General features: G+C 35.8%; 1 protein-coding gene across 1 annotated transcript in view; it reads left to right on the forward strand.

Moving 5' to 3' along the window:
- Positions 1-4,357: 4,357 nt before the first annotated feature.
- CycC (cyclin C) overlaps positions 4,358-12,181 on the forward strand; it is a 251,500-nt gene continuing 243,676 nt past the window's right edge. The window contains exon 1 of the mRNA XM_090414047.1: positions 4,358-4,443. The gene's annotated coding sequence lies outside the window, so the exon portion shown is untranslated. The remainder of the gene's footprint in view (positions 4,444-12,181) is intronic.

Genomic DNA, 12,181 nt, shown 5'->3' on the forward strand with positions numbered 1-12,181 from the left:
TAATCTGCTGTTTTGGCCGCCTTTGTAACATGCTTTCTAAACTTCAGTTCTCTGTCTCCACAATAAACCCCAAGTCACTAGCGTCATCAACTATTTGCAGTTCAGCTCCATTAATATAGTACACAGTGTGTGATCTGATCCTCCCAAAATGCATCATCTTCCACTTAGCCACGTTAAACTCCATACCATCAGCCTGTTTAAGTCGTCCTGCAAGATATCTACATCATTTAAATTGACTATCGCTCTTCCCAGTTTTACATCATTAGCAAACAAGTGGATATTTCCTTTCAAATTATTTCCAATATCATTAATGTACAAATTAAACAACAGAGAACCAAGTACCGAGCCCTGAAGTACATCACTAGTCACCTGCCTTCTACTGGACTCAGCTCCTCCATAAACTACTCGTTGATAGCTGTCCATCAGCCAACCTCTAATCCAAATCACCAGCTTCGGATCCTTTCCCATTTGCTCCAATTTATGCAACAGAGTTCCGTGTGGAATCCTGTCAAATGCCTTTGCAAAGTCCAGCAGTATCACCGAGTAAGCATTTCCTTTTATCCAACTCCACCGTTTACTTTATTACAGAAAGTTAGTAAATTACTAAAGAACTAGCCCTCATAAAACCATGTCGCCCCTTATAAAATGTCGTATTGCTCTCCGCTCAGTTAATCACCACTCCCGATATACTGATTGACCTATAATTTGTTACTTCTGTCTTCAAGCTTCCTTTATGCAGTGGAATTATTTTCTCCCCTGTTTCCATTCTATTGGAATTTTACCAGAATTGAGGCTTAAATTAAACAGCTTGGTTAGAGGAGGTGCTAATTCTGTTGCACATTCTCATAAAATATGGGCTGATATGCCATCTGACCCTATGTCAGTGTTAGCATAAAGTTCAGCAATATCCTAAGCACCTCCATTTCTTCCATCTGTATTCTCCCATCAGTATATATATAGTATACCCAAGGTAAAATATCTTTCTACATCTTTATCTCATTCTGAGATTTTCATTTAATAAGGTCAAAGCACCTTGTGGCAACTCGTATAGGTAAATATAAGTTCTGCATTACTTCAACCTTAGTATCCATCTCAGGGTCTGGCTCCCACTGAAGACACACAGACACACAGTTGACCCTTGAACAACACGGGGGTTAGGGGGCCGACCCACCAGTGATGTTCGAAAATCCGCGTATAACTTTTGACTCCCCAAAAACATAACTACTAATAAGCTGCTGTTGATCGGAAGCCTTACCTATAACATAAACAATCGATTGACACATATTTTGTATGTTATACATATTATATGTTATACATATTATGTACTGTATTCTTACAATACAGTAAGCTCGAGTATTAAAGAAAAGCATAAGGAAGAGAAAATATATTTACAGTTATCGATACCGTAAGTTTACGTCATCTGTTTACAAGATGAATCGTATGTCTGTCAGTATCTACATCAATATTGTCTTAACAGATGCAAAACACTGTACACGTTATACGTATTATTAACTTGACATCAAAAATGAAAAGATAACGTGAAAAAGAAATTCATATTTATTTACAGGTAGAACGATTCATACATTGATAACGAAGCAGCAGCAATAGGATTGCTTAATGGTAGCCTTGTGCAATCCATACGATTGCTTCGCGGTAGCCTAGGCTATACACTAATGAATGAATCGTTATAAAATTATTTTATTCTAATTAATTAAATAAATTTAATTAAGACAATTAATGGTATTAATTCTGACCTCTTTAATAATAATTAGTATTGTAGTCGCAGTTGGTAGAGATGGAAACTTAGTTATATTAATTTATTATATTAATTATTATTAATATAATAATAATAATAATAATAATAATAATAATAATAATAATAATAATAATAATAATAATTAATAGCAGGTAATTTTATGCAGTTATGATTTAACACTACGTCTTTACGTTTGTTTACATTTTTGTCGACTGAGAATGGCGCCATGAACGGTCTGTAAGTGTTTGTTTTCGTAAGTTGATAAATTTTAACGTTTTATAATAGATGCGTATATTTTATGGTAGAAAATGATAAAATAGACTAGCATCTACATATATTTCATGAATTTTGACAAGTTAACCCTTTCTTAGTTTTTTCGATAATTCTAGTCTATGCGGTTCGTCTGCGAGTTTTTCAAATTGAAAAATGAAAAAAATCCGCGTATAAGTGGACCGCGCAGTTTAAACCCGCATTGTGTGTGTGTGTGTGTGTGTGTGTGTGTGTGTGTGTGTGTGTGTGTGTGTGTGTGTGTGTGTGTGTGTGTTTTCTTTTCTTTTTTTTTTTTCTGGAATATACCGAGATCGGCTCTGAAAAGTGTGAGACCGACTCTGGTAAAGCAACTAGCATCATAATGGCGAGGCGTGCATTGATGGATTCAAACAAATTGCTACTTCGGTGGCCAACGTCACGCCCCAATGTATTGGTTCACTTGTTCGTGATCAGTGTTGAAAGCTGGATAGTTACTTTGCGTCTTATTTCGTGATGTCTGAGAATGAGGAACAAGGTGTGTGTATTAAAAATTCTATACAAATCTTAAGACGACACTCAAAACACGCAAATTAATTAAAACAGTATTTCTGAATGATGGCGCAACAAGCCATGCATGATTTTCCGAGATCTTTCATTTTAATAAGCGAACAATAAAAACAAAACCATGCAGATCATTTTTTTTTTTTTCTGTCGTAGCACGAAGGTGTGGATGCATTACGAATACACTCCTGAAGGCCAAACTTACATGGAAGTCTTAAGTTATGAAGGGTTTTTACGAGTCCACAACACGCTAGTAATAGTCATCAAAGTTGCATACACTGGTCTCATACCCTTACTTGCTTTTGTCTTACTATTATTAGCCTTAGTTGTAATTCAAATCAATCCTAAAGAGACAAAATGTGTAGAAATTTATTGTTCTAAATGCCATTAATCTTGTGCTTTTTTTTTTAAGTTTTATATAGATAAAAATTAGCGTTTCTCAGGATTAGTATAAGATAATGGTTAGTACAAAACCGTATACTTATTAACTAAAAAAAAAAAAATTAAATATCAAAGACATCCCGCACTAGCTAAACTCAGTATTGTACTGCATCATTTGTACTCACTAGAGAGCGCTGTGTGAATTCAGTTTGTTTCTCGCCTTCAAGGCAAACAGTCTTATGTTTACATAATAGCACAATGCAAACAACCAGCTTTTAGTGATATACTGGAACACCTGGAGAGTGTCATTGATTCAAACAGAAGGAACCTCTATAACACATTTATCTCAGAGAAATTAGAGTTACCGGATGTTGTTTTCTTGTTTTGTTTTTTTAAATACACGTACTCTTTCCTACTCAAAAGTTTGGTATAATATTTATATGATTTTTTTCTTCTGAAATGCGATTTTTTTAAGGTAAAATATTTTAGAAAGATTTAGAAGGATTTTTTAAGAAAGAAATTCATTAAAAAATCAGACTGTATTTCTTTTAGAAACCCATACGGCATGATCTATTTTTTAAGTATTTAAATATTCAATAGTTATATTTAAATGTAAGTCTTTAGTAATAAAATTAATATAAAATAAATGAATTCATTATTTACAATGACTGTGTTACATCATGTGGTTCCAATTTGTTATGACCAGTCCAACCCATAACAGATTAACGTATAGTACATCAAGGATGATTCTAAACTTGAAAACCTACTCTTAGAGCCGCAGCATAGCCTTATCATGCTAATTTAGCTCTTCAACATAATGCCAATTGAAGTTACCATTAAAAACAGGCGTATGGTCTATTTTTCTCAGTGAAGAATTTAGACCCACTTAGCCGTTCTAAAACCATTATTATACGTAAATTATAAGACCATATAATCTATGTATAATATGGTTTAAGATCTGAACTAACGGCAGACGATAAATAAAAGGCAAACGATGAAAAAAAGTACTTGACAAATAACAAAAATTTTGACTTATTTTAACCAATAAATTTTAAGTTCCTGTGATAAATGAACCCACTAGATATTAAATATTCTTTTAAAAACTTGTTTATAATAAAATAAATTTCTTTATCAGCATTCATCGAGTTTGAATCTAATGTTTAATCTGAATATTATTTTCCTTTTATTTCTTCCTTCACATGGAAAGGAACAAGGCGTATTTATTTATTTTTTCTTTCAAACTGGCTGTTGTATCTTTTGGCGAATCTTGGAGACTTCGTGAGACAGTTGCTATTTTTCGACTCGCTTGTTTATTTCAAGTTGGAGAGTACTTTCAGTGTGTGTGTGTGTGTGCGTGCGCGCGCGCGATAGTGTACAACGCACACCTGCTTTCTAGTCTTCTGCAGATGTGCTTGACTTGCGAGACAGCTTGGTGACCTCCATTAGAATGACTGTCTCTTTCATTCCAGTTTATACGCCGTTTTGCTTACGACCACGTGAGTATATGAAAAAACTGTGCTTATATATTTTTGCATGCTTTTTTTTTTCTTGTTTTGTTGTACGTGTTGGAAAGTGACGTTGCGTCTCTAACTGCGATACGGCAACTGCAAAAGTGGAAAAAAAAATTTTTTTTTCGAATAAAAAGCTGTATTAATCTACAAATCAGTAAATTTTTTTGGGGAAAAAATGTAATCGTTATCATTTTGGAACAAAAAAAAACGAATCTAAAAAAGGAATGGAGAAAAATGAAATTTTTTAAATTCATTTTTATTTTATCGGTTCTGAACATTAATAAAAAAACAATCTAAATAAAATGAATAATCAAAAAAGGAAAAATAATAAATAATTAATTCAAAATTGAAATGTCTGCAGGGAAAAACAATTTTGTATGTTTAGGAGGGAAAAAATAAATACAAATTTGTAAAATGATCCGTATATCTTTTTCAGCATGGTGGGATATCAAAAAATGCTGATTTAATATCCTACGTTCGTTTCGTACGGACTTTTATCCTACACTTCCTCGGTGATTCTGCATTTTGTTTAGCGAAGCGGGTAATAACTACTTTTAGGTCTGGTAATCAGCAAGTGGTATGTCACATGCTTTTTACTTGTTTGTAATGCTCCCCACAGTGAACCTTGGGGAGTCCCCGAAATCTGTCGAACATTCAAAATCGCAGTGTGACTTCAACCACCTGCCCATGTCTGAACTCCCTAATTCATCTGCAGTGAAGATATGCTATTTAACGTTCGCTTTTGTTTGTGTGTGTATGTGTGTGTGTTCTTCTTCTTTTTTTTTTTTTTGGCAATATTCATTGGAAAATTAATATTATTTTATCAGAGTGACAATGAATTTCTTACATTGTGCATCTTACATCGTGGTGATGTAAACTTATGCTGCATTTAGATATATATTACATAAATACAATTCTTAATTTAAAAAAAATATATTTTTTTAAATTGTATTTATTTCTTTTATCTGTTTATTTAATTTTTTTATCTGATTTCCACGTAAGAAAAGGTTGTAAACTCATGGTATCGTAGGTGAGCTAAGAAAAAGCCTGAATTGGCTTTCTCAAGCTACTTCAGCCCTCCAGTAAGCGGGGCAATGATACCCATCTAAAGGCATTTCCAAAACCTCCATGCTCATCCGCACTCTGTTGGTTGGACAGCCGCATTTATTTACGTATTTATTTATTTTAAATACTTGGCTGAAACTATTTTAACACGTTAATATCCCCCAAATTAATGGGACACCTCTTTTTTTCAGATATCTGGGAGAAAACTTCCTCTAATCCACAACTCATCGCATCTCAACAACTTGAAACACCACTTCAGGAAAAATTTAAAGAAAGTTATCCAAATTAATTTTTAAAAAGTTATTTAAGTTATTATTGTATGTAGTAAACATGATCTGTAAAACAGAAATCGAATACACATTTTAAGAACATTGGAAGGGAGAGAGAGACATCGAATATGGAAGACTATGACTGATTAATATTAATTTAATCTCTCTTTTTTTTTATTCAAAAAAAAAAAAAGGAGGGGAATTTACTCTCAAGTTGGAGGATAGAAGTTTAATCTAATTGTTCCTGTGTTTTTAGGGCTAGTTTTGTGAAACACCATAACCAATAAAGTACAGGGTGGCCATAAAATAACTTTCCTTCTTTGGAGGCATCTGTAGCTAAAAACAATAAACGGAATGAGACCAAATTTTATATTGAGACTTTTGAAGGCATGGGGAGATGAATTCCGCGGAAAAAAAAAAAAAAAAGATTTAGTACCAAAAGTCCCCGATAGGGGAAACTTTTTGCGCTTGCGGAGCCGAAAGCAGTCAAATATTTGCATTAAACGCAGTTAAAAAGGATTATGCAAATTTTACTGTGCGTACGTGACAGCAGCGCCACCAATTCCACTTATAAAGGGATTGGGAACATTCAGGCAGTTATTCGAATGACTGACGAATTGTGCTCAATATGCGTCCTCCTCAGCGTGCTTTACTTGTTAAGTTGTTTTACCTTAAACAGTGCAATGCCGTAGCGGCCCTTCGGGAATTTAGAAGGCTTCATAACCTGCGTACAGGTCCTATGTCAACTGTAGCCTGAGAGCTATGATTAAGAAGTTTGAAGAAACTGGATCACTAGGAGTTAGATCTGGCAGAGGAATGAGTGACGCGGCTGTCGCTTACACCGTCGAAATGTTATTATTCCATTTTATCTGCCTTTAACGTAATTATCCGCTTGTTTTCGGCTCCGCCAGCGCCAAAATTTCCCCTATCGGCTTTTAAAGGTACTAAAAGGTTTCGTACCAAAAGGTACTAAACCTTTTTTTCGTGGAAATCATCTCCCCATGCTTTCAAAAGTCTCAATATAAAATTTGGTCTTATTCCGTTTATTAGTTTTAGCTACAGATGCCTCCAAAGAGGGAAAGTTATTTTATGGTACCCTATATTTCTAGTTCGTCGTACGGAACATTCTATATCTATAAGAATAATTTTGACGATATATTAAGTGGGAGAGTTGACGGCAAGAATATACATACTAGGAGGAATGGCATCCCAAGTATATTTTAACACTGGATGTTAGAAAAAGCCATTGGTAACTTCAGATATGAAAGGCAACTAGAAATTAATGATAATTCACATAAAATATTCATATGTGAAGGATGTAAATATTTTACAGTGGCGATATCTTGCATAATTCAGAAAGCTAGAGCTCAGATGTTTGAAGAGGAGATCTCTTATCCATTTTCAAAAAGGGAAATAAAAGTGAATGGTTATTAGAGTGGAGTTTTCGATTTTTCTGTTGAGTCTCTCAAACAAGTCCCGACACAAATGTTTGGGTAAAGACGAAGAAAAAATTGATGAACAAACTGGTAAAGAGCAAGTTGCGGTTCAGGCCAAATAAAGCTTCGCTCTGAAGTGATTTTTAAGCCAAGTTCTGTAATGAGTCACTGAGCACTCTGTTGCAAGAATCATTTAGTGCCAAAATTCGAACTGCTACAACGATTTCAACCAAATTTGGAATACAGTGTTTCGCGATTATTGCAGAGTTGGACCAACCAAGAATGAGTTGTAGAGGACAAAAAGAAAAAAATAAATAAATAAAATAAATAAATAAATAAATAAATAAATAAATAAAAATTTTAAAAAATGCTGCAGGCACTATCAATCACAACGTCGATATCGATCAGTTATCACGTGTTTTATCAGACAAGCAGCATTTTATGAGTATGAGCTGCTGCTTGTCTGCCTGACATTGATGTTTTAATTATTGCAAATATAAATATCCCTCTAAAATTTGAACAGAAGAACCAATAATAGTAATAATAATTCTACTACTAATAAAGAAGACGTCATCTCCCCATTTTCAGTACTAGGCTCACTTTTTTTTTTTTTTTTTTCCACACATGAGATATTTTTATGAGATATAATTTTACGGATAAAAAAAAAGTGTATTACACTCATGAGCCAAAACATTATTATCACCTACCTAGGAGCGTGTTGGGCTCCCTTTGGCCGAGAAAACTAATTGCGCCCGTCTTGGCCTTCACTCTGTTACAACAATAACTCCACCAGAGACCACGGGATGTATGTTGATCTTTCTGGACCAACTAGACAGAAGACCTGCCGAAGGTCAGCGACCGAGCAAGACACTGGCGTCTACCTTTGACCCCACATATGATCACATAACATAAGCACAAATGTTCTATAGGATTCAAATCAGGAAAATTAAGGCCAGGGAAATGCTTGGATATGCTTATACAATGGGAGCCTTGTGACATCCAGGGAGGGGGAATTATCTTGCTGGGAAAGTCTACATCCATGCGGTCACATTGTCACCAATACGTGGTCCGAAACAACCCACAGGTAAGAATTAGCGTGTGTTCAATAGCGATGAGGATGAGAGCAGCTAGTGAAGTTCATAAGAACAATCCCCATAGCAAGATACTACCGCCACTGGCCTGTTTCCAGCTAACCGCGCAGGCATGCCGAAAACTGGCCTTTAATCGATGACCACCAGTATAGCATGGATTCCACACCTTAGATTCATTCAAAACAAATCTTTCCTAGACAGGTGTCAAGCAGTGTCGTGCTTAGTTATTATGGTATACATAACTAATCAGATAACATAATATGTGATATATGACAAAAGAAAAGGGGGGGGGGGAAGCTACTACAATCATTTTTTTAAAATGTCGATCCACCCAGGATAAGGTAGTAAACCATTCTCCGAACGCTTACCACCTTTTCAAATAAAGAAAACGATTCTATTTTTCACCAACCAGGAAAGAATAGTAAAAATTGATTTTTGTATGAGATCTTTGTGAACGAAAAACTTCATGCTTCACACTCAACGAAGAGAATTCACGTCTGTAAATTCTGTTACAAATATTGACGAAGTCGACGTGAATGTGTAGGATTTTATGAATTCACAAAACCATCCGGAAGTGTTCTCCCATAAATTAATATCGGATGTTTGAGAGAGGTACACACAATAAGCTTATGTGACGGTCACAGATTCCAACTAAAGGCTTTTCATATTATGGTGCCAAAAGCATGAAACACTTCAGAAAAAAACGCACACGATTTAAAGAACTTGCAAATAAAGGCTATGCAAATACAAATAATGTAGTATTTGTAATAAATGATTTTGTGATATATATATATATATATATATATATATATATATATATATATATATATATATATATATATATATATATATATATATATATATATGTCTCTCTCGATATATATATATATATATATCGGTCTCTCTCTCTCTCTCTCTCTCTATATATATATATATATATATATATATATATATAGAGAGAGAGAGAGAGAGAGAGAGAGACCGAATAGAAAAACTCGAAAATCAATGACAATGCACCATGCTCTCAATCCTCACAGTGACATTGATAGGCTCTATTTATCACGCAAAAAAGGAGGCAGAGAATTATTACAAGTAAAGCAAGTTGTTGAAGAAGAAAACGAAATCTGAATTATTATTATTATTATTATTATTATTACGGGCCACTCCTGGAAGTCCTTAGACTCATCGAGAGAGGCCCTAAACATTTAACATTCCACACAACTATTCGACATTCTCACGGGATCTATCATACCTTGCCTTGAACTCACTCCACTGTCATAGCACCCACAACAGACTGGCAGTTTATTCTACTCATTTACCACTCTAAAAGTGAAGAACCCAGCTCTAACACCCTTGCTAACCACACTCTTTCCCAGCTTCCATAGATGTCCCCTAGTTCTCCCACCACCAGTTCTGATCTCAAAAATATCCTCTGAATTAATCCTATAGAAAACCTTTAGCAATTTGAATGTCTCAATCATATCTCCCCTTTTCCGCCTATCAACCAATTTCTGCAACCCACAAATCTTCAACCTGTTCTAATAAGGTTCATTCCATAGACCTGCTATCATCTTGGTCACTCGCCTCTGGATCCTCTCCATTCCCTCCCCATCAAGAAGAAATCTAGGTGACCAAATCTAGGCACAGTAGTCGAGATGAGGTCTTATCAAGGCTCGGTACAGAGGAACAATAACTTGCTTGTCTCTGCTTGTCAAAGTATTTTTCAACAACCAAGTGAGTTGATGAGCTGATTTAGCCACTTTTGCAACGTGCCCCCTAAACTTCATCTCCTTATCCACCAACACTCCTAAGTCCCTGGCCTCATCAATCTCCTGGAGTACAGTTCCACCAATGTAGTATACTGCTGCTAATCTTTTCACCCCAAAATGCATAACCTTACATTTTGTCACATTAAATTGACATCCATTCTCCTTAGCCCAGAACTCCAATCTATCCAAATCATCCTGCAAGATTTTGACATCTTCTGCATTCACTATTGCCCTACCCAACTTTGTATCATCAGCGGACAAATGAATTGTTCCTCTTAGATCCTGTCCTATATCGTTAATGAACAAATTAAACAGCAGTGGTCCAAGAACAAACCCCTGCGGCACACCACTAGTCACAGGCCGTCTTTTGGAATCTACTCCTGAATAAACTACTCTCTGATATCTCTCCATCAACCACCCACCAATCCATCTCACCAACCCTATATCCATTTACATATGTTGCAGTTTACAGATTAGAATTCCATGTGGTATCCTGTCAAATGCCTTAGCCAGGTCCAGCAGTACCCATTACCCTTATCCAATTCAGCCGTCACTGTGTTATAAAACTTGAGCAAGTTACTGAGGTATGATCTACCCTTCACAAAGCCATGCTGTTCCCTGTACAGTATCTCATTTTCATCAATCCATTCCTGTATTTTTCCCTTGACTACTTTCTCCAAGACCTTGACAAAGAATCTTGATATGCTGATTGGTCGGTAATTTGCAACAGTAGTCTTGAATCCTCCTTTATGCAGTGGAACTATTTTCCCCTCTTTTCACACCTTTGGGACTAAACCAGACCCGAGACTTAGATTAAATAACATCGTCAAGGGCACTGATAATTCTTTAGCGGCTTCACGTAAGACTCGTGCCGGTATACATCCAATCCCACAGATGTATTCACATTAAGGTTCGGTAATAGACTATTCACCTTCACTTCATTCATCACAATTCCCGTATAAACTAATGGTTCCTTCATTCTTTCAATGTCACAACCTGGATGATATACTCTTGCAAAGTGTTCGCTCAGTAATTCCACTATATCGACTGATTCAGTGACCTCCTTACCATCGGCATTCCTTAAAATCATTCTGCCGTGTACAGTTTTTTTTTTTTTTTTTGCTTCCAGCATATTGAAAGAACTGTTTGGAATTCTCTTTAGCTTGCATAGCTAGTTTCCTATCATAATCAGCTTTTGCTTTTTTTTTACCACACTCGTTACCCTTCTGGCTTGCGCTTTATACCGTTCGTGTGCCCTGCAGGTCACCTTTCTCTTTAAATTCCCTCCACAGTTGTTTCTTTTTTGCATGTCAAGCTTAATGGTGTTATTCATCCATTTAACCCCTACTTGTTTTACTATTCGGACCCTAGGTATACAATCAGCCATAACCTCCTGTAAATGCTCCTTGACTACTTTCCATGCTCTATCGACATCCAGCCCTTGCAGTTTTACATGCCATGGCACTGAACCAAGCAATCTCCTAAGCTTGTCATACTTGCCCGCACGGTAATTCCATATATACTCTGTCTTAATCGAAAATTCCACACCTTTAGCCACCTCCCTTATGATCACTCTCGCCAATAGGTGGCAACATGGTCATATTCATTACAGTCAAATTCTCAGATGCTATTACCACGTCAAGCACTCTCAAACCCCTAGTATTTTCAATTACATGCTGTCTCAGATAGTTATCCCTTAATAATTGAATAAAATCCACTTCCTTCCTCACATGTGTTCTCTCCTCGTTCCAATGAATGTTACCATAGTTGAAATCCCCCATAATAATTACCCTCCTTCCACTCATTTCATCAATTTGTTTATGCATACTATCTCCACCATCTATTACATCACTTGGTCTAGCAGCACCCAACTGTATATTTTGTTCTGCCAGTCTCAATCTCACATCAAATAGCCTCAAATGAGCTCTTTTCACTATCCTGCAATACAGCTTCAATTCTCCTTTGCTGCAGTTCATCAGCTATCATCAATAACACTTTATTCTCTTTGTCCCTCCTAAACACACTATAACCTACACATTCTATCCCAATAACTATATCATCTTCCGTCAGCTATGTTTCACTAATGCCAATAA

Source organism: Typopeltis vanoorti, chromosome 24, assembly GCF_054136105.1.
Source record: "Typopeltis vanoorti isolate ZY-2024b chromosome 24, IOZ_Tvanoo_1.0, whole genome shotgun sequence".
Taxonomy (NCBI): domain Eukaryota; kingdom Metazoa; phylum Arthropoda; class Arachnida; order Uropygi; family Thelyphonidae; genus Typopeltis; species Typopeltis vanoorti.